At 39.0% G+C, this 23,996-nt stretch overlaps 1 protein-coding gene across 2 annotated transcripts in view; it reads right to left on the minus strand.

The window, feature by feature from the left end:
- Positions 1-21,524, minus strand: part of LOC126456782 (angio-associated migratory cell protein) — a 49,942-nt gene extending 28,418 nt beyond the window's left edge. Inside the window, exon 1 of one of the 2 annotated variants that reach the window (XM_050092563.1) lies at positions 21,443-21,524. The gene's annotated coding sequence lies outside the window, so the exon portion shown is untranslated. The other variant, XM_050092565.1, reaches the window with a different exon arrangement.
- Positions 21,525-23,996: the final 2,472 nt, after the last annotated feature.

The raw sequence follows: 23,996 nt of genomic DNA on the forward strand, positions 1-23,996 counted from the left end.
CAGCCGACCCACATTCTCATCTAGCACCACCAATCCCAGGCCCAGCCCCAGGCTCCATCCACCATGCTCACTTGTTTGAGATTATCGCAGGATGTTGAATCAATTATATGTATGTCTGATGTCTGTTCTTTCATATGGGAATCTCAAAGTAGCAAGCATAAAGGACATGGATGGAACTGCGGATAGATGGCGCTAAGTGGGGACGTGGGTTGGCCGAGATAGTCCACGCAACTGCGATAAACACTGTGCCCGGATGACACAGTGGTTAATGCAACTGCCTAGTACGGAGGAGGTCCCAGGTTCGAATCCCGGTCCAGCATATATTTTACCTTGTCGTCACTGATTCCGCATAAAGTACTAATGCAGCTGACATCAATAGTTCCTTTCCCTCCCCCCCTCCTCCTCCTCCTCCACTTTTAGTTTACACAATAATAGTTCCTTTCCCCCCCCCCCCCTCCACTTTTAGTTTACACAACTGCAGATTCTGTGCGGTGTCTGTTTTCTCGGACATGTCTGAAAGCAGACATCAAGCATTTATACAATTATTTGGAATGATCTACAGAGTCCCAAAACGAAATGCTTTCCAGACAATCTTCTGTTTCAGGAAAAGAAAAAAAGAGTCACAAGGATCAGGTGAATAGGGGTGTTGTGGAACAACAAGAATCTCTTCTGAGGTCAAAAATTCCATGACAGAAGTGGCCATGTGACAAGGGTCATTGTCATGATGCAGCATCCACTTGGCTGCAATGTCCAGTGTCATTTTATTCACCAGCTTTTCCTGAGGCCTTTCAAGGACATGTTTGTAAAACACCTGGATGATACTTTCTCATGGATGAACAAATTCTATATGCAAGATACCCCTAGTGTCAAAAAAGCAAATCAGCATTATTTTGATCTTTGATTTGTTCATTCAAGCTTCTTTCAGTCAAGGAGATGACTCAGTGTGACACTCATCACTTTGCCACTTTGTCTCAGGATCGTACTCAGAAATACAGGATTCATCACCTGTGGTCATACGACTGAACGATTTGTGGTCATTGGCAACTCTCTCAAGAAGATAAATGCACACGTTTCTTTGATTGTCCTCCTCCTCCTCCTCCTCCCCAGTTGTGAGGTTTTTCAGCACCATTTTGGCACAAACCCTTCACATGCGATAAAACTTCAGTCAAAATTTAACGTGCAGTGAAACTGTTTAACACAGGCCACCCATCATCCTTACTGTACAACATCGATCTGATCTCACAAGAGCATGCACACATTGAAGTTTTTGTCAGTTTTTTAAGTTGAAGGTCTCCCTGAGAGAGGTTCATCTTCAAAATGTTTTTAGCCTTCCAAAAATGATTTGTGCCAGCAAAAAACTTATCATCTTGATAGGGAATGTTCCCCACTGGCCTGTTTCAACTTTTCGAAGGTCATATTCACGTAGTTCTAAATTCCCCCCATTTCATTCTCATAACAAATCACGTGATGGCCGCACTCAGCAGAAACTCAGATCGAGCATCTGGAAGGGATGAACACACTAGCGTACACAAGTAGAGCAACACAGCATTGCCATATTGCTCACATTGTTGTCAGTCTCTTTACTTTCTTCACACACACACTGCAATTCAAACACAGTCAGAGCACTTCTCCCCCATGCTGGGAGAAAGGTCAACATACACAATACCTAGTCTACCACTGTTCCACTGTTTTCAACTGGTACTGTCCCCCTGTGAACCACTCACATACACCACCTGTCCCATAAAACGCATCTTCCACTTCCTATTGTAACCTATCAAAGGCATTTCCTATTCTGTTAGACTTGATCATAAGCAGTGGCGTAGCAAAAAATCAACCATACAATTGCTTAAATATGTTGCACGCCAAAAACTTAATGACTTCAGCAGTTATTTTACTAGCCTTGCAATTTGTATCCTTTACTCCAGCACCACCAGCTCTGAACTGTGCAGTGGGATCTTTCCCTCCAGCACATCCTCCATATCCAAAGTTCCTGTGGCCTAAACCAACAAACATCCTCAACCTCCAGTCATCCCCAACCCTCCAATCACTACTGCCACTACTTATTCTTGTCTCCAGCCCTTTCCTGATCTGACCTTCTATTCCACTTTCTTTCTCACTTTCACAGTGATCAGTTAACTACGAGAGTCATTCAATAATTAGAGAGACAAACTGGTCTGGGGAAAAAAATATTGGTAGGGCAAGTTTGGTACTTTTATGGCTTTAAGTTGGCATCACTGGGATGAACCCTGATCAGCTGATGTATCAGCATTATTTTGTTTATAACCTCAAAAACACATTTCAAGATGGTGAATCCACTTGAAATGTCCACATTAGCTTAACAACTTTCTGTTATTCATTTTTTACATTTTTTACTTGCTGAAGGTGAAAAACCAGTGAATATATATGTAGAACATCTAAAGATTTTGATGAATATTCTATGAATTGTGCCAATTTTTACAAGTAGATAGAGCAATTCAAAAATGGTTGCAACTCAGTAACTGATGAACACCGTTCTGGCTGACCAGTTGCAGTTTTAACTCCCTCACTTGAAAGTCGAATTATGACATTATTCGTGCCGGCCGCAGTGTGACTGTGGAAACAATAGTTGATAAGGTTCATGTTAGTACTGGTACAGGTCATAACATCATCTGTAATAAGCTGATGTACCACAAAACATATGCAAAGGAGTTGGCATAGCTACACAAGGAAACAAGGTTGAGAGTGTGAACAGAGCTAAAGGAATATTATGAAAGAGAAGGTGAGCACTTCCTCAAAAAATTTTAACTTGTGATGAAGCTTGGGTTCACTATTATGAGCCAGAATATAGACAAAGCATGAAGTGGTAGTGTTGTGACTTGGCAAGACAGCCAAGTCACTATGAGAGGAAGCCGAAAGGCACACGCTTAAGCTCACGCAGGCTGGCGCGAGGTCTGGAACAGTTAAGGGAATTAATAGTAGCAAATAAAGTACGTAGTTGATATAATACTTAACTTTAATCCATAATTGGAGAACATCGCTCTTGACGGTACATGTTTTATAATTTCAATATTAACTGGTAATGGCGCCTTGCTAGGTTGTAGCAAATGACGTAGCTGAAGGCTATGCTAACTATTGTCTCGGCAAATGAGAGCGTATTTGTCAGTGAACCATTGCTATTAACGTCGGCTGTACAACTGGGGCGAGTGCTAGTAAGTCTCTCTAGACCTGCCGTGTGGCGGCGCTCGGTCTGCAATCACTGACAGTGGCGACACGCGGGTCCGACGTATACTAATGGACCGCGGCCGATTTAAATGCTACCACCTAGCAAGTGTGGTGTCTGGCGGTGACACCACAGGCAGCACACGAACTCACTTGTCCAGAAAAAATTCAAAACTCAAGCATCAGCAGGAAGAGTCATGGTGGCCGTGTTTTGGGATGCTGAAGGTCCATTGTTTTGTGATTATCTCAAACAGCCACTACTGCTCGGATTTTCCTATAAGCAAGGTGAAGCCAGCCATGAGATCGAGATGGCATGGATCTCAGAGGAGAGGTGTGATTCTCCAGCAAGACAACATACGTCCTCATATTGCTCAACTATCGTCCCCCATACAGTCCTGATTTACCACCTCATGATTTCCATTTGTGTTGGTGTCCTGAAGGAGGCATTATGTGGGAAGAGGTTCCTGGACAATGAGGACGTGAAAAAGTTTTTGGGAAATTGAACATCAAGATAGAGAGTTCTTTGCAGCCAGAATAAAAATGCTTGCAGCCTGTTGGAACAAGTGCATAAATGTTCAAGGGAATTATGCTGAAAAGTAGAAAAAGTATTGTTTTGTAAAAATAAATGCTTTTTCTCGAGACCAATTTGTCTCTCTAATTATTGAATGACCTTCGTATATTAATGCTACAAAATAACCCACAGTTTCTCGGAGGTGAGAGCATACATCCTCATCCTTTATCCTCACGTGTTTAGCAGGAAAAAGAGGGGGGGGATTCTTCTGATGAATCACATTGCAGAATCTGCTATCTCATAGTTAGAATTATAAAATTGCTGTTCCTCAAATCTATCTGGACAGATACTCCTAGCTACTTGACAATTGTGACTGATTGCCTGCAGTCTTAAACTATTGGATGTTTACATTCATGGATGTATATTACGCTTATTTATGTTGTGCACTAGCTGCCAGTCTTTATAAAAAGTGTCTATTACTGCATGTACTCAAGCATTTCATAATAATTTTATTGTTATGAGTAGACTTCAGACACAGCTGTGTCTGAACAGCACAAGAACTTCTGATAAAACCTCTTCATTAAAAACAATATACTGAGTTCCGTGTACTAGGATAGCTCCAGTTCAATTGTGTACCTGTTATATTCCCTAATTGGGTATTTTACTAGCTGAAGGAGTGGAAGTGCATTGAGAACTTTGCAGAAGGCAGTGAACCCTGGGGTTCACTGTTTATAACTGGATCTCGTGAACAAGCTGAGTTCCACACAATTTGTAATTGTGGAAACCACGTCACATCCTACAGAGGAGTTGTTCAGTCAAAAAAAGCCACAACCTGTGCGACCACAAAATATGGTCCATAATTCTGCAAGAAAGTGAGACAATTCTATGTTGCTGTGTAAGTTCTACAACCCACCTTAATGGAACAACATGCAACTTCTTCCAAACATACAGGATGTTACACTGTCAGTTATCTATAACACACCATTGTTAATAGAATGGCCATTCCCACCATACACAATACAGAATCTACAGCCTAACTAATCAGATTCAGTTGCCCCCCTCCTGTAAAGCATATATAATTGTTTTTCAATTCTGTAGACTTATTTCTACATTCGACATTTATGTATCAAAATTAAAACTATGTTGTGAACTTTCTTCACAAATATGCCACAGAAAACTGGGCTATACCTCAAATAAGAGTCACTTGGTAGGGGTCAGCTACTAGCTAATCATAGTTATTTTTCAAGCACCATATTCCTATTGTGTCATCTCTTGAATAGTTGTAGGCAAAACACTGTCAAGTTTGGCTGGCTGTATTCTGGCAACATAGCTTTTCACTTTTCACCACTGCAATGCGTGCATCAAAAAGTTATATTAGTCGTACCATAAAACTAAACTAAAATTTAATTACACACTGAAAATTACACCTTGTTCAAGTTTCTCGTGACAGAATATATTCCTTTCCTGCTTTCTCTTGCACTTTCTGAGATATGTACTGAAACTGTTAGCACCAGTACATTAACGACAAAGGAGTGTGGATGAATGTTTATATTAAACTGCAGCACACATACGAAATATAATAAATGGCTGATACACCTGGTAGCAAGCAACAGAAACAATACACAAAGGCTGTTCAAAATGCATCTGACTTTTATTTATAACACTAATCTTTATTCAGATACAATTGTTTGACACTAGTCAGCTTCAGTGTCTACACACCTCTCCGAACGCTGCTAACATTTCTGGAAGTGTCACTAGAAAGCCTCTTTTGGTATGGTCTACAGCTGCTCGTCAAATACTGCATAATGTCTTCCCTGTTCTGAAATCTGGTCCAATTCAGAGTCTTTTTCAGTTCAGGGATAAGTCAGAAGCCACTATGGCTTGGTTAATGGGAAAAAACAACAGCTGTGTTGTGTTTGGTCAAAAAACTCTGAATTCATTGATAAAGATGAGTTGGTGTGTTGCTGTGGTGAAGTGCCAACAGCCCACTGTCCTCAAGTCTGACCATTTGCATATTATTGCTTCACAAAGGTGACACGGAACATCTTGGTTGTACTCCTTATTGACATAAGTAGCTTGTGCTGTGTACTTGTAATGGACCACGACAATGGAGTCAAATAAGGTAACATGACTTTCACATTGCTGCAAACCTGCCTCACTTTTCTGGGTCTCGGGGACGATGGATACTTGCGTTCTGATGACTGGAATTTTGATTCTGACTTGTACCCATAAACAGTGCACACATCATCAGTGATCGCTATGCTACGAAATTTGGGATTGCTGTTCAAATATCCAGCATGGCCTGTGCAGTATCCGAACAGAGTTGATTCTGCTCAGTTGTAAGCAACTTTGACACATGTCTTGCTGAGATCTCCTGAGGTCGAAACATTTCATTAAAATGGAATGAAGGCCCCAAAACTAATTTTAACCTTGTCTGCAAGTTCTTTAATCGTCATTTGTCTACTCTGCATCACCAGTGTTCTTTGTGATCAATAACTACCACGTTTGTGGGTGGTGCTTCACTCTTCGCTGACGAGTGGCCATCTTTGAAGCGATTGTACCAGTCCATCTGTGTGGTACCCGCTGCTTCGTCCTCAAACACTTGTCGAGTCTTGGGATTGCTTCAACTAGAAAATCACCACCAAGCTTAAAACAATATTTGACACAATGTTGTTCCACTTTTTCTGTCATTTTGTCCACAATTCAAAATCTGATGACTAACACTTACACATGATCACTTTTCAATGTCCAGCCAGCGCCTGGTTATTTCTACAGTGGTGAAAAGACTCGGGCATGCACACTAAGACAATAAAAAGTAAGGTCTAATATTTTGTGAATGGTCTTCATATAAGAGTCTCTTACCTCTACAAGGTAGAGCAAACAGCACAGAAAAATTTTAAATGTTTCACATTCACGGACATCACAAGATATAGAGGTTAGTTCATCAAATAACCCCCTCTTGTCATAAAGCACAAAAAAATTGAGATCAAATGTAGAACATCACAAAAATGGCTGTATCTTCTCATCACAAACGGAAACCACATGTGACAAAGCTTACGTGGAGACAGGTCAATTCCATGTTTTAGGTGGGAAGCATACTGAGACTTTGCATCTGCACTCACTCAGCAAACACATTTAAAAAAAAGTACACCGAAGGAATTATCCAAATTGGTCAGAAATTGATATTCATACAGGTATCTACATAAAAAGCAAAATTGTTAACTTTGACAGGTGAATGATGAAGGTGTACTCAGTTGGACAGTAACTGTGCCTCGCAGACTGGTGTGTGAACATTATACACAGATGTCATCATTCAACAGAGGAAGTGCAGTTGGCCTCAAAGAAGTGGGTTGGAGTAATGGGTGAATCGCTTGGCATTTGAATAGGAGCGATACCACTATTCGACAATGTCGGCAGAAATGCAAGAATCATGGCCGAACACAGCACATCAAGAAGAAAGTGGTCGACCTAGAGAGACAACAGAACACGAGGCCCAAGCAATTGTGAGAGGCACTCAGAACTGCAGACTCATCATTATCATAATCTGACTTTCAACCGGTGCTTTCGTGAACACAAGGACCATTAATACGCAGTTCACACAAAGGGATCAAAGCTCATGATGTCCTTTGTGCCAACTACCACTGACTTCTTATGCCAACAAGCCCATTTGCAGTATGTCTGGAATCTCACTGACTGGAATAGAATTGTCTTCAGCAATGATTTGCAGTTCAAACTGAGCCCTGGTAACCAGCAAAGACTTGCTTGGTATTATCAGTTTCTTTACGTTTTGTAAATTTTAATTATAACATTGAAATTGAACCAAATTAGTAATGGGTTATTTGGAAATCCAATGTTGAAATTCTACAAAAAGAAATGCAGTGCAGCCCCCTGCCCTCAGTTTTTTATGTTAGGCTCAGTCTTTTGTCTTTTTGTTTTGTCTTGTGGTGCCAAGGACAGTCAGTCTTTTGGTAATGCTATTTGTATCATGTGGAGAACAAATAAACGATGATAAAATTGAAAATACACCTGAGTCTTTTATTTACACAGTTTCCACATGCAAATACAGAACCAGGCAAATTTCAAAAAAAGAATTCGACAAGGTGGAGGCAGCTACAAAAACAACAGCTTATGTATCATTTTAGTGTAACTTCCACTCATCTCGATACTGCTCAGTGTGTTAAAAACTGTGTTTACTACAGTAGAAACACCGCTTAGACTGTATCAGTGTGGCTTTTGGATATTTATTATTAAAGAGAGGGTGGTAGAGTTACACCACCTTTCGTTTTTTGTCTTATATAGGACAAAAAAGACAAGACCTAGCAGAAATCCTCGGGTAACACAGTTGATATGGAATTTAACTGAGGAAAGTAGAAAATATAAAAGTACAGCAAATGCAGCAAATTACAGATTCCACAAAAACAAACTAATCCACACCAGCAATGAAATCCTTTACCAAACTATCGAAAAACTTGCAGACACATGAGGAAAAGAAGAATTGATTTTAATGGACACATCCCCAGACTAAACCTACATAAATTTAAAAATGTATACTACTTCCACAACGAAAAAAAGCAAACCAAACTGGTTCAAGGAAATGTAGGAAGACTTAAGAGAATCCCAAAGTATAGAAAATATGCTCATAGATAATGATGCAAAAGAGAGGTTCCACGTCAAAATCAAAACCAAATGAGCAATCCAAATCTCTGAAGAAGAAAGGACAGCAGGATTAAAAAGAATGAAACAATACTATGCAAACAGACAGAAAGCAAAGAACTTATAAAATTGATTAATTTAACTTATGCCAAAGTCAGGCAAACTGAAAGACGAAGGAGAAGAAGAAGAAGAAGAAGAAGAAGAAGAAGAAGCAGTTGTAAGGGAATACACATGTCTAGAAAATGAGATTGACAGAACTTGTGAAAATTGGTGAAAAGAAAACCAGCTGTGTGAATATCAGGATCTCTGATGGCAAGCCAGTACTAATAATAAATGGAAAGCTAAGAGATGGCAGGAATAGAGGGTCTATAAAATGGAAAAAAAAACAAACATGAAGACAATATGACAGAAAGAGGGGAGGAAGTAGGTGAAGATGAGACATGATATTGTGAGAAGAATTCAACAGACCACTGAAAGACCTAGGTCGTAACATGGTCCCCGGAGCAGACGGCATGTCCTCAGACTTGTTGAGATCCTTAGGAGAGCCAGCCATGACACAACTTTTCTAGGTAGTGTGCAAGATATATGAGACAGGGGATATATCCTCAGACTTCAAGAAGAATGTAAGCATTCCAATGCCGAAAAGTAAGGTGCTGACTGGTGTAAATATAACCAAACCATCAGTTTAATGAGTCATGGTCGCAAATACTGACATGAACTGTTTACAGAAGAATGGGAAAGCTGGTGGAGGTCTTTCTTGGGAAACATTAGTTTGAGTTCTGGAGAAACGTTGGAACTCATAAGTCAATACTGACTGTATGTCTCATTCTGTAAGAAAGAAATCTAAGTTTATACTATTTGTAGGTCTAGAAATTTCTGACTATGTTGAGTGGAAAACACTCTTTGAAATTTTGAAGGTAGCAGAGATAAAATACAGGGAACAAAAGTTTGGTTGCAGCTTGTGAAGAAACCAGACTGCAGTTATGAAGTTGAAAGACACAAAAGGGAAGCAGTAGGTGAGAGGGAGTGGCCCCACTACAGCACATTTTTTATTCTTGAACTTGATGATGACAATGCCTTGTATGACACCAAGAAATTCTTTTCTCACTCTGCTTTTGACACAGTTTATTAACCTTTTCTTTCCTCACATGTTACTGATAAAGATTCTGTTACCATTTTATAAAAATTTTACAACAGATAACAAATGAAAAATACTGTGTCATACAACACACAATTCACATGTCACAATGGCCAGGTGCAAGTGTTTTCAACTGGCCACCACTGCAGCAACTACTGCGCCCCTAGGATAGAGGCAGACCAAGATTTGATCCTGCAACCCCAAACACCTTACCACTAATTCACTCAAAAACTGGCATTGGCACCTGAATGGTCACAACATCTCACAATTCATTTATGCATTCTGCTGTTGACTTTGCCACTAGGTCACCATGCCCAACATATCAATGATAGGCAATGAAAACATTGTAACTCCATCTGTTTGTGAAAAGCCTCGCAATTCCAGTAACCCGTAACACTATTATCAGACAGATTTGAAAGGGCATGGATTTTCCTATTCTGTCAATAACTAGGCTTCTACAATATTGTTATGCATGTAGTAACTTTATCTGCGTAACTTTATACTATTTGTTAAGAAACCATTCTTGCTTCTCCCCTAAAGTTTAACAAAATGGAGTTACGAGGTCTTCATTGCCTACCGTGGATATATGAAAAGAGTGTCACTTTTAATATTGTCTGTACTGAAATGTTTAACAATGTGTGCTCAATTTATTTTTTCTACATTTTGAATGGAGACACCAAACCAAAATGAAACAAAGAATAAGACGCCACAGACTGCACTGGCCCAAGTCGGTGGTGTCTTGTGGTATACCAGATGTACAATCTACAAGAGGCTGAGACAGATACAACCAGCAAACAGCATCCACCACTAACTTAAACTGAAGTGGAATAACATTGACACTGGCCTTTTTCAATGTTTTGTTTCATTTTACTGTATGCTGTATTGAGGACTAATAATAAATCTGATAAGCAGATGAATGTGCCTCCAACCCTGCTTGTTACATTTAACATCAGTGTATGTCAATACCAAGCAAAAGATATAGTTTGGCTACACTCTGTACAATGAGTGGAGCAAGGACTCTTTTTCTCTGCTTGTCACACAATGCAATCAATGTGAAGCTGTTTCACACTTCCTTTCCTGAAATGGCGCAAAACAAACTGCATTAATAGCATTCAACTTCAGGCTCCTCCCGGTCAGAGAGTTATTGTGAGGCAATGCTCATAAGGTGTAAATGTAGGTCCACTACTTTGTCGGCAGTGTGCTGCCTAAAAAGGATGGCAGTTATCACTGGAACAACCAATTTTTGGTTACACCATTTCTTTTTATCTCCAGTTTAACCTGACTATTAAACCACTCAAAATGACCGAGATCATTGATCAATATGGGTTTGAAGCAAAAAGTTTTCAGTTATTTCTACTGAAACAAAGTACATCACTCCATTTGCATTAAAAGATTAAAAGCTGGGGCAATACGACAAACTTTCATCATCATATAAGGAGAAAACATCCACAGATTCCTTGGAAGAAAGGGTAAATTTGATGGATATACTTATAATTTTATTGACCTGTTATAAACTCAGGATAATAACTCAACACATAATTTAGTGGATACTTCTGGGTGGAATACTGAATCATCCGAAACTGACCATGGAAGAAGTCATTAACTCGTGATCTCTCGTTTTTACCATTCTCCTTCACCTTCGCAATTCTTCCTGTAGACAATGAGACCAATTTCCGCTACAGCTTCAACCCAATATTGATCGTGATCTCGCTCATTTTGAATGGTTTAACACTCCCAAACTAAGAATGGTACCAATCTGCAATATAACTGAAATCCGATGAAGACAGGGACAAACTATCCAATAGACAAGGTTGGTGGCAAGTCTTGCACACTGTACATACATGTGTACTGTCTAATAGGCTATGCCACATAGCAGTGGGTACATTATTGTCTCTGCAATGCTGTACCAATTCTTATGCCATGTGTTCGTTATTACTTTCTAACTGTAGATGTTGTTATTAAAATAATAACAATAATAATAATCCCATATTTCAAAGCAATGGAATTTGGTGAACAGACATATATTTTGCTAGAATACTTACATATAACAACTTCTAGAAAACTCAAAAATAACTGTAGCAGTTTTGGGCATAACAAATAGTCTCTCTGCAAAACTATTTGGTTGGTGCATAAATTCATTGCATTTTTTATTTGAATGTTGGTATTCCGGTTGCTATAAGTTTATCATTTTTATTTGTAGTTCACAGATGCTATTTGAGTTTACACATTGCCATTTTATCATTTGGATATAGTGAGTGCAAGTGTGGACATTCACCCACTCCAGTTCAATAGGGGAGCGACAGAAAAGTAGGCAGTCAGAAACATTTGTGCCTTGTATGGGGATAATGATATTGGTCAGAGCACAGCAAGAAAACGGTTTTCTCATTTTAAGGAGGATTGTTTTGCTGCACATTCAGCTAGGCTTTTGGTTTTTGATGGAGAGTGTTTAAACACATTAATCCACAGTTATTCATTTAAGTGTACTCAAGAATTGGCAAATGTTATGAACTGTGATCATTCCACCACTATGCAACATTTGCAGACAATGGGAAAGGTTCAAATAATGGGTATATGGGTACCACATGCTCCAAGCCAAACCACAAAAATCAGTGGGTGGCCACATGTGCATCTCTGCTTGCTCATCACTAACTGGCTCCTGAACAAAATCAACCATTCCTATCTTGCATGGTTACCGGTCACAAGAAACAGTGTCTTTATTGCTCTCCCAAGGTGTAGCCATTACTACTGACATTTATTGGCAACAACGGAGACATCTTTGAGATGCAATCCAAGAACAATGACTGAGAAGACTGCATCAAGTGATGATGCACCAAAATATCGCCCACCCACATTCTGCTAGACCAACAAAAACCACTGTTTGGTTCAGAAAGTCATTCTGTACCTACCTTATTCACCTGGTCTTGTGCCCTCAGATTTTCACTTTTTATTATCTCTTATCAAACAACCTTCAAGGAACTTCTTTTCTGGATGAAAATGCACTCTGAACATGGCTCAGCGAGTTCACCGCAAAACCACTTTATTTCTACAGTTGCGGAATCAAAAAGTTACCCCAGAGTTGGCAAAATGTCAAATAGTGAAGCAGAATATATTATTGATGACTAAACACTCTGTTATGTGTATCTGTGTGTTTATTGAACTTATGGAAAAATGCTATGAACTTGTGCACCGACCCAAGATAACATTCCGTGCCAGTTTTTATTGGCACATTTAACAAGACATGCTTGCCATCCATGACACCTAAGCACTGATGGGAATTCCACAATTCTTAAAATTTATTTGAGCAGTGTAGCCACTATTATGAATTTCTGGCCTCTGCAGGTAAGGAACAAAATGCCCTATCTTACAATATATATAATTATGACACTCAGTTTTAGTCCACAAGAAGGGGGGAAATATCTGTATTGTCTTTCCCTCAATGAGGTGGTTGGTGGTGGTTTAGTGGTTATTTAGGTGACAAATGGTTATAACTACCATGTTACACAGACAGCCCAAAAAACCAATGACATGTAATAAAATGATCAGGAAGCAGTTATGTTATTAAATAACCTGATTTATTTAACAGAAGTATTTTTATAAAAGTGGTTGCTGTATGTATTTTTTTACACTACAACTTCTGTTCACTGAAGTTTATTCTGTCAAATTTTCATTTCATTTCAGCTTTCCAGTGACCAAGTCTCAAGAGATGCCCATCACCGTTCTACAGGCGACATCATTATTGACACCAAATGTACTGAGCCTGCAGCACCAGGTTACAACGATCTGCCTGCTCGAAGGAAGTGAATCGTCTCCACAATAAAAATTTTTCCTCCTAAACCACTAACAAGAAGAAGAGACTTCATTAACTAAGGCTTATGGCATATTGGAGAGAGTCACAAATGGACCTCACAATGAGTGTAACACATTTGGAGAGCATATTGTCACAAACCTTAGGAAATTTCCTAACCAACAAAGATGCATAATAACGCACAGAATAAATAGCCTGACTTTTGAACCTGAGAGGGAACTGTACAAGCAACAGCATTACACATGAAACAATAATGCGAATGGCACACTATCTTCAAAGGGGGGGATTGCACTCCTGAGTACAATCATGTTCAATGTAGTTTTGAACCACAGGGTGGTCAATCGCCTCAGTCCCCTTCAATTCTATGTTCTCCAATTCAGGTAGCTCAGTCATCATATCAAGAAGGGCATCATGCACTTCCATCACAGTATTGCCTCTCTTTGTGGGAATTTGTTAGCAATTACACCTCCTAAGTTGTATTGTATTACAGGAAATTTGAAATGAAGACTGTAATTTACTTACTTGTATATCATATTTTTTCAATGCATCATTACGAGTCCTGCGCACTTCAGAATAAATCAATGAGCTACTTTGGAAAGTAGGTACCAGTACATCAAACTTGAAACAAATACGCAGCAGCCAACAAACGCAGTGTTATCGACTCTCTCTTTAGAACTTATCACATTTTGATAATTAGTGTCCTGTTTTTGTTTTTGTTTTATCACTGGTTCAATCAAACTGACCAAATGTTCAAAATATTCCAACAACATGCGACAAAAATTTCCAAAACTTTCCATCAGTGCCAATAACTATTTAAAAGATTATTTCCTCTATATGTATGAGGTCTGTTCAAAAAATTTTGAAACATTCGTAATTTCCCGCCAATCGTGTGTTGGAGCAAAATGTGATTGGCACCCTTGCACACACATGTGTTGATGTGTAACTGCTGGAAGTTCCATTGTTACACGTCACACAGTTATTGTTCAGTGCTGTATTGAATTGAACATTGTGTCGTAGAGTTTGCGAATTTCAATATGGCAGAGTTAGAGCAGCAACGTGTTGGCGTTAAATTTTGCTTAACACTCAAGAAAACCTTTACAGAGACATACTAAACGATGCAAGAAGCCTACGGTGATGAGTGCTTATGCTGCACTCATTGTTACGAATGGTTCACATGGTTTACAAATGACCGAATGGAAGTTAAAGACGATCCTCATTCAGGACGCTATTTGACGTATACCAACAATGCTCACGTCAGGAAGATAGAGATTGCAGAAGAATGTGAAATCCTGACACAATGCAAAGTGTTGCCACCAAGTTCGTCCCAAGGCTCATGAGTCAAGACCAAAAAGATCTTTGTCTCACAATCTGTGAAGAGCTTTTGATCTCACAAATGAGAAAGCAATGTTCCTAAAGAGAATCATAACTGGTGATGAGATGTGGGTCTACTGTTATGATGTTGAGACCAAGGTTCAACTTTCACAATGGGTCGGGAAAGGTTCTCCAAGACCAAAAGCTCATCAGGTCTGGTTGGATGTCACAGCCATACTGGCAGTTTTCTTTGACTTTGAAGGATTAGTTCATCATGAATTCATGCCACAGGGACAAACTGTTAATCAGTGGTGCTAATGGGACATGTTGTGACACCTGCAAGAAAATGTGAGGAGACAAACTGAAATGCGGCAAGACAACTCATGACTCTTGCATCACTAAAACACACCCACACCTTCATCCCTGTTGGTTTGTCACTACTGCACAAAAAACGAAATTGCTGTGCTGCTTCATCCTCTGTACTCTCCAGACCTGGCCCCTGAGGACCTTTTTTTCTTATTTCCAATGATGAAAACCCCATTGAAAGGACAATGATTTGCAATGATAGACAAGATAAAAGAAAATTAGCAGACAGCACTTTGCGCGATCCAGCAAGGGGCATACCAAGACTGCTTCCAAAAGCAGAAAAGGCATTTGGAGGGGTGTATCAATCGTAGTGGACAGTATTTCGGATGAGACCACGCGCAGTAGGTAATAGGTAAACATAGAAAAATTTTGTGGACAAAGTTCTGGATTTTTTTTAACAGATCTTGTATTTCTACTTTTTTATACTGGTGTCACACACTGATGAAGTTTTCTGTTTTCCCCACTTCAGCTAATGATAAATAGCTACGTGCCAGTAGCTGCACATCACCCTTCACAGGACATAGGTGTCCTTAAGACCTTAGTGCATAGGGCACACTGTATATCCAATAAAGATACTTCGCAATAAGAGCTCACATACATCAATCGCATTTTTAAAGCGAATGGATTTTCTCCGCAACAAATTCATAGAGCATTCAACGTGGAACCTAGAATGCAGGTATGTGATGGGGGAAGATCCACATCAAGTGCATTTTTGCCCTATGTGGGTGCACTTTCCTTGAAGATAGGCCATATTCTGGAGAAACACTGTGCAAAGGTGATCTTCTGGCCTGCCATGAAGATTGCAGATTTACTTGGCTCTGTAAAGGATGATTTATTGCTTTGTAATGGGGATGTGTATCAGATTCCTTGTGGAAATTGTGAGAAGTCATACATACATTCAAACAACGTGCACCATTCATGAGAGATGTGTGGAATACTGAAGATACACATTCTTCTCACAGCCAGACAAGTCAGCTGTGGCTGACATTCCATGAACTACAGTGATGTGAAGATTCTAACATCCACCTCTTCCTTTTGGGATTCTGTCTTCAAGGAAGCTACAGTGATTAGATTAACTAATATTTAATAATTAGAGGTAATGGTTTTAATTTGGACAATTTGGGATAAGTAAACTGCAGAGAAGTCACCATGGTGTCATCCCTGCTGAACATACATCAATAAGCGGATTGAATGACTGTACGCCTTCACCACAGGTGGTGCGTGTATAAGCGTGTCTCTTTGCTGTCAACCAGCGTCTGCAACTCGCAGGTGCGTACCACCGTGGCAGAGCATATAAGGCTGCACTTGACACCTTGTTGTCAGACTTATGACCAAATAATGGAATTAATCAATGTAAGAAGGAAAGACTATAGAATTTGATAAAGCTATAAAAAATTGATTTTCCCATAAATCAAACCTAAACTGGTTATGCCAGTACCACCAACAATTCAGTAAGTCAGTAGTCTGTGACTGGAGTACCGACTCATAAAACCAGCACATAAACAATTGGGACAGCTGCTTCTAACAGACGAAGCATACTGCTCAGCAGATGATGACAAACTAAGGCAGCTGCCTCTTCTGCACAAAGGGGTAGACTCGCCCTACGCTCACAACAAGAACGCACTTCTGAGCAGGTGCAAACTTATTCTGCAGTAGCTCTGTTCACTATTTATGGAATTAATTTTCCAATTTATATTATCATAAGCTTGTATAGTGAACATGGAGTCTCTGTACTTTAGCTTGCCAGATGCTGCATTGCAATTTTACCAATGTTCTGCATTCATAACCATAAAAATTGGATGAATAATTTTAAGAGTTGTTTCAGAACAGGACAGCGATAATTTTAAGCCCTTATCTGACAACATAATTATCATAGTTTATTACGAAAAACTGTAAAATACCCATGCAGTTTCTGGAACAAAGTGTCATTACTTTTGGAATTTACAAGTTCGGTCATTCAAGTATCCAGTGCATCCGCAAAGAATGCCAAATTACACACTCTGCAAGATACTTCATTTCACTTATCGCATTTCCTGTTATGCTCTTAAGATCTGCGATCCCGAGTCAAATGCACCTACCAGAAATGGATGTCAGCCTGGCCTGTCTTGTAATGAATCATGCAAACAAAAAGACACTGGAATACTGAAAAAATGTTTGTTTTGTACCTGCATTATTTTTTGGAATGCTGGTTGTGATGGCAGATTTATATGTAATACAATCCAAAGTCTAGGATAGGATGAAAGACGACAGTCTGGTTACAAGCTGAAGCGAACAAATGTGACACCACGAGAATAACTGTAATTCTTGCTATAGGGCACATGTTGTGCATGTTGAGTCCAATGAGTTGTTTATGTTTACCATTTTGATGAACTCATTCGTCAATGGTAACAGTATTGAAGGCGTCAATTAACTCGTAGTTTACCTCTCTGATCATGAAACCACTGAAGTATTTTACTTTAACCACCCCACTTTCCGATAACAAGGAACAATTATATTATTTGGAAATAATTATGTCTAAAGACTTTATATGCAAGGTAAGTCAGGAGGAAATGTATATGCTTTGTGGGGTGATACCATTAGTGATTCTGAACAAAAAACTTCACGTGGGCGTATGTCCTTTGCCCAATTGTTTCTGCGATATAACATACTTAAAGTATATTGTTCTTTATTTTCTGTATTATTCAAGCATTGTCAGTGTTTACAGGGTACCACAGTAGTGTGGACGAAGTTGAGATGAACAATTTGATACAGGACATTTGAGATTAATCAAGCCAGAAACTGCCTCAAAATTGGTCTACAAAAACTACCTAAGCTACAAAATGTGCATCATGCGAGATTTTCAATATTCTCAGACTCTCTTCGCACAAACTATTAGACCCACACAATGAATAGGACCTTTTTTGTAGGGAAAGTGATGTGGATTAATTTTGTACTGCAATAAGTCTTCACTGGAGGTTCTGGTTTCTGCAAAAATGATATTAAATTTGTACTATCTTGGAAACCATTCAGAACAGAGTACATGTCCATACGAAGTTTTTATTATTCAGAATCAGTAACACTGCCACTCCTCGGCACATAACTTGCCTCCTGACTCATCCTGTATTGTCAGACACTGGGAGCATTTGAAAACACAAACAATTACAACTGCTCTAACATATTGCAGATTTCACTAATCTTTGAAATTTTGCTTGTGCATAATGAAGTGGAAACCTGTGGATCTTTCAGCAGGGTCTATAGCTGCACTGCTTTTTCAGGACCTATTCCATAACACTCACGTATAGCCGCTGAAACGATATCCTCACTTCACACTACAGATAATAAAATCCTTAAAGCTCACATATTTCAAACCCTGTGTTGAATTTCATACGTTTATTCAGTAATAATTGTTACATTTAGTAGCATAATCATCAGAGTTATTTACGCCATACTGAAATCTACGTTATCACTTCAAATAAAAATTAAATGTTGAGCTGTTATGGAAGCATTGCATCTCTTCCAAACCTATTTAATATTCTGCCAACAGAGAAATCTTTCGTATAAACCCTTTTTTTCTTTTCTTATTAACCATAATTTGTACCTGTCAGGCCATAGTATAACATGACAAATGAACATTCTCAATATTTACTTTTCAAAACTTTTTATATCTGGAGCACCCCATTAACACATTTAGGTACATGCTCCTTCAACAATAAATGACATACAACATTTAACAATGTTGTTGTCTAACATTACGCTGGCCACTGAGTATGTCGTGGCACTGAATTATTTGCTGCTGGGTACACAAGATTTTATTGAACTTTTGCACTGTGTAGTTGGGTCAACTGAAGGTTCCGATTCCACCAACATGTTTTGACCCATGACATAACTACGTTGTACTGTGTGACAATATTATGAAATGGAAAGTTGCCACTCATCATATAATGGAGATGCTGAGTCGCAGATGGATGCATCAAAAAGACTGTCACAAATAAATAAAGCTTTCGGCCAGTTAGGCCTCCGTCAAAAGCAGACACAGACACACACACACACACACACACACACACACACACACACACACACACACAGGCGTGCCAGTGTGGTTTCAGATGTCTGAAACTGCAGTTGTGTGTGTGAGTTACATTTGCGTGAGTGAGTTTGTGGTCTATTTTTGACGAAGACCTTACTGGCTGAAAGCTTTATTTATTTGTGACAGTCTTTTTGCTGTGCCTATCTGTGACAGACTCCACATCTCTGTTGTATGGTGAGTGGCAACCCTCCTTTTCATAATACTGTTACATTCAATCCTGGAGGAAAATGGTGGTTTTAATTTAAGCTGTATACGACAAACGAAATATTCGATTTCAGTTGTGTGTTTTTCATATTTTTGTTCAGTTTATTCTCCAGAATTTCGCGTATGTTATTTTTTGTTTCTGTTTGCTTTGTTATACATTCAGCTTGGCGGACGTCCCGTTAGTTTCCTTTTATTCCTGTACTTTACATCTTTGTCCGCGGGTGTATTTAGTAAAGTTATGGTCGGCAGATTGTACATGCTGGAAACAAGACTGTCCACCATTTTGATGACATCATCAATTAAAGAGTACAATTAGAACCATACTCTGCAAACCACCATGAGGTGCCTGGCAGAAAGTATCTCCCACTGTACCAATTATTAGTGTTTCTTCCCACTCCATTTGCATATGGAGTGCAGGAAGAATGGCTGTCTGAATGCCTCTGTGCATACAGTGATAATTCTAATCTTATCCTCATGATTACTATGTGAGCGATACATAGGGTGTTTTAGTATATTCCTAGCCGGTTCCTGTAACTTTATTAATGGACTTTCTCAGGGAAGCTTACATTTATCTTCCCCGAGTCTTCCAGTTCAGTTCCTTCAGTATCTCTGTGACAATCCCATGGATCAAACAAACCTGTGATCATTCGTGCTGCCCTTCTCTGAATACGAAACTTCCTGGTGGATTATCAGTGCACACTCCGCTCTCTTCTTTGTATACATTCAAAATCCCCTGTTAGTCCTGTCTGGTACAGGGCTCACACTTAAGCAGTATTCTAAAACTGGTTGGATGAGTGATTTGTACACAATCTCCTTTGTAGATTGATTGTCCTTCCCCAGTATTCTACCAATAAACTGATGTCTACATCCGCTTTACCTAGAACTGAGCCTATGTGATCATTCTATTTCACACACTCACAAAGTGTTACACCCAGGTATTTGTATGACTTGGCAGATTCCAAATGTGACTCAGTGATATAATAGTTATAGTACACATTTTTTTTTTTTTCAGTGGTACAAGGATTAAATTAGAGCAATTTTTCTGGGTTTCGCTTTGTAAAGGGAGATTCCAAAATGGAGACAAGCATTCAAGTTTCTGCTTTGCTACATTCCGTTTCAGTTCCTGTCTCATTTGTCAGAGATTGGACACTAACTTTGGTTACACTGACAGACCAGAATTTCTTTGGGTTTTGTGAAGTATCACTTGACAATATTCTGCTGCAGTAGCCACTGAATGCATCACCCACTGCTATCTTGACAGTCAAACATGTTTCAGCATCCATCCATCTATATCCCTACACTTAATTTTACACCTATTATGCAGTAATCTCTGTTTCTTTAGAAGTTTCTTTACAGTGGCCATAGAAGGTCCCTCCCATCATAAACCATGCTACTGGGTACATTTCTATCCAGCCCACTACAACTGTTCTTCTAATCTTGGGCCATAGTTCCGCTACGTGCTCCTGCCCTGTACTGAAAATTTCATGTTCCACACTGAGGTATGACAGTATACATTACACTAAATACAAAGCAAACACACTGTTACTGGTCAATGTTAGCAAACAAGATAAATGAACATAGCTTGGGGGAAAACGGATTAACAAGTTTTCAACCATGAAGGTAATTCCTATTTGTTTATAAATTCTGAACTGTATTAGGTGACTCAGTGTTCGGCATATTGCAGGTATACACAACGTAATAGGTACAAATTGCACACTGTGTAACAATATGCTTGGATACAGTGCCAGACTTAAATTGTTCATGCGTGGCATTGCAGTGTCGGACATAATAACCTTGCAGCAATTTAAGGAAAATCTGTTTCAAGCAAACAATCTGTCAAACATAAAAGATATGCAAATATGAGTCTACGCAATATTTAAGAACCTGCTGACCACATGTCACAATTATAGACAGACAGCATTGCACCACACCTACGAACCCACAAGACAATTTCCCCACTTGTTGTCAACGTATGACTATTTGTATACTAAAATACAACTCCTTATTGACATTTGGAAGCGTGTCACACTTATCAGTTTGAAATATTTCATAGTTACCGTAAAGGGTGGTACAAAACGTAACATTTGGTAAGCCTACATCATTACACAAATTTTAAAAAAATATTAAGCGCATTCAATCTTTGTCACACATATTCACAAGCACACAAATTACTCCAGTGAATATACTCACAGTTTCTCTCCTTGCTGTTAACTTTGATGAGTGTTGTTTCGCGCTTATGTTCAAAGAATGTGGGACCTTAAGATATCACTCCGTTGATTAGACTTGCGCCATTGCAAAAAAAGTTGCGGCACTCTAGTGACACCACCAGAATGGCCACTCGACTAGTGTCATTTTAGTTGCATTTGGAAACATGGAATGGGACATTCCATTAATTTTTGCCGCCAGACACATACGTCTTCCCATTTCCGTTTGCTAAGGTCACATCTCTGCTGACGCTCCTTCAGTTGTGCAGCAAGAGATTTTTTTTTTTTTTCCAGGGGACAAATAACAGATAAGATTTTGCAGGTGAGGAATTTCATTTCACATATTTATGTCTTTTACATCCATTATGCACATAAGATCAATAAGACAGAGACAAGTGAATCTGAAATTATTTTGAAAACGTGGTTCAAATGCAATACAGAAAACAATGTAGATAGTTCTCTAAATTCTATACATTCGTCAAACCCTTTTTGTGGAGACGTTTCCATATATAATCGCTTACGCAGCAGCAGAAGCTAAGTGAAATATATTGATAACAGCAATTATTAGGGAGGTTTCAGAGACACTGGAGTTTCTCAGTTCTTTACAAATACACTCCAGTAGTCCAGAGTTCATAAAGTATAGCTGCAGTTACAAAAGGTATCTGAGAGGTACCGCTTACTCTACAAATAAAATAAATACTACGAAATCAAAAGCATAATATCAACTACTACACCATCAGTAAGCATTGCGAGACCGGTTTAAATTTTCTGCCCCAGTGGCCTTCACGTTAAAGTTTGGCACCAGTCCGCTGGCGTTCTGTGTGGAATGTGACGCTCTGTTCCACTACATCAAGAGTGAATCGACAGAAAATAAAATTTAGTATGGAACTTCATAAACATGAAACCAATACTGTAAAGAGATGAGATAGAACCATATTAATGGAAAATACAAAGGGAATAGCAAATTTTTTATCGGCATTTTTCCAGGACTGCAGAGAAACTGCAACAACATTTCTCTAAAGCTGTTGTAGCACCCAAAATGAATTGTATAGTGAGCACAATGATGTTATATCCCACAGCAGAGCATGAAGTCAGGAAAATGGTACAAATATTTTTTTTAAATAAGATGTCAGCAGGCCCAGAAGAGATGTCGATCTCTATTCCGTAGGTTTGGATAGAAAACATAAAATTTAGAGTAACAAATTTGTCAGGTAAGTCTTTCAGTTCATGAATTTTGCTGGAATATCTAAAAGCCTGCATCATTTCTGCTCGACCAAAGAAAGGTAGCATGAAAAATATTAAAACTGCAGGCCAGTTTCTCTACTCTCATCATTCTCAAAAATAATATCGTAAACTCAGAATAATTAGTTACCTAGAGAAATAAAGCCATCATAATGAAGCACACTTTGCTTCTGAAGTAGCAGAAGTGCAGTATTGTCCATAACACAGTTAGCAAAAGTGGTACTTTAACGTCTCTACTGTAATGATTGAGTTAATAGCATAAAATTTCCCCTGATGTGCCATACTCCCACACTCTGCAATACTTTGTTAATAGGTCTTTAAGATTACTTATACACATCTAACCCAGGTAATGATGAATTGTTCCATGAACTCACTAACCATACATTCAACTAAAGCTGCGGAAATTATGAGAAATTCAATAATGAAATTACCTAGGAGATTAAAACTGTGTGCCTGACTGAGATTCGAACTAGGGACCTTTGACTTTCGCAGGCAAGTACTCTACCAACTAAGCTACTGAAGCACGTCTCAGGTCCTGTCCCCACAGCTTCAAATCCAACACTATTTCATCTCCTACCCTCCAAACTTGAAACGTGCTCAGTTGGAAGAGCATTTGCCCAAGAAAGGCGAAGGTCCCAAATTCGAGTTTCGGTCTGGAACACAGATTTCATCTGCCAGGAAGTTTCATATCACCGCACACTCCACTGCAAAGTGAAAATTTCATTCTGGAAACACCCCAGGCTGCGGCTAAGCCATGTCTCAGCAGTATCCCTTCTTCCAGGAGTGTTAGTTCTTTAAGGGCCGCAGGTGCGTTTCTGTGAAGTTTGGAAGGTAGGAGAAGAGGTACTGGCGGAAGTGAAGTGGCAGGGACGGGTCGTGAGTCGGACTTGGGTAGCTCAGTTGGTAGAGCACTTGCCCCCAAAAGGCAAAGGTCCCGATTTCGACTCTCGGTCAGACACACAGTTTTAATCTGCTGGGAAATTTCATATCAGTGCACACTCTGCTGCACAGTGAAAATTTCATTCTGAAACTTTAGTAATAATTATTCTGCCTCCAGAGCTATATCAAGTTCATCCTGTACCCCCTTCAGAAAAAAGCTCCGTTTCTTCAATTTTTACCACATAGAATTAGTAAATTTTATAATTTTGTTAATAGGTTTATAATGGGTTTAGAAAAAATGGAGCAATGTTGCATAATATTAGTTAAATAGGTATATTTATATAAAAGATAGCACACAAGCAATGGAAGTATAATAATAACAATAATAATAATAATAATAATAATAATAATAATTTTAT

The sequence above is a fragment of the Schistocerca serialis genome, chromosome 2 (assembly GCF_023864345.2).
Source record: "Schistocerca serialis cubense isolate TAMUIC-IGC-003099 chromosome 2, iqSchSeri2.2, whole genome shotgun sequence".
Classification (NCBI taxonomy): domain Eukaryota; kingdom Metazoa; phylum Arthropoda; class Insecta; order Orthoptera; family Acrididae; genus Schistocerca; species Schistocerca serialis.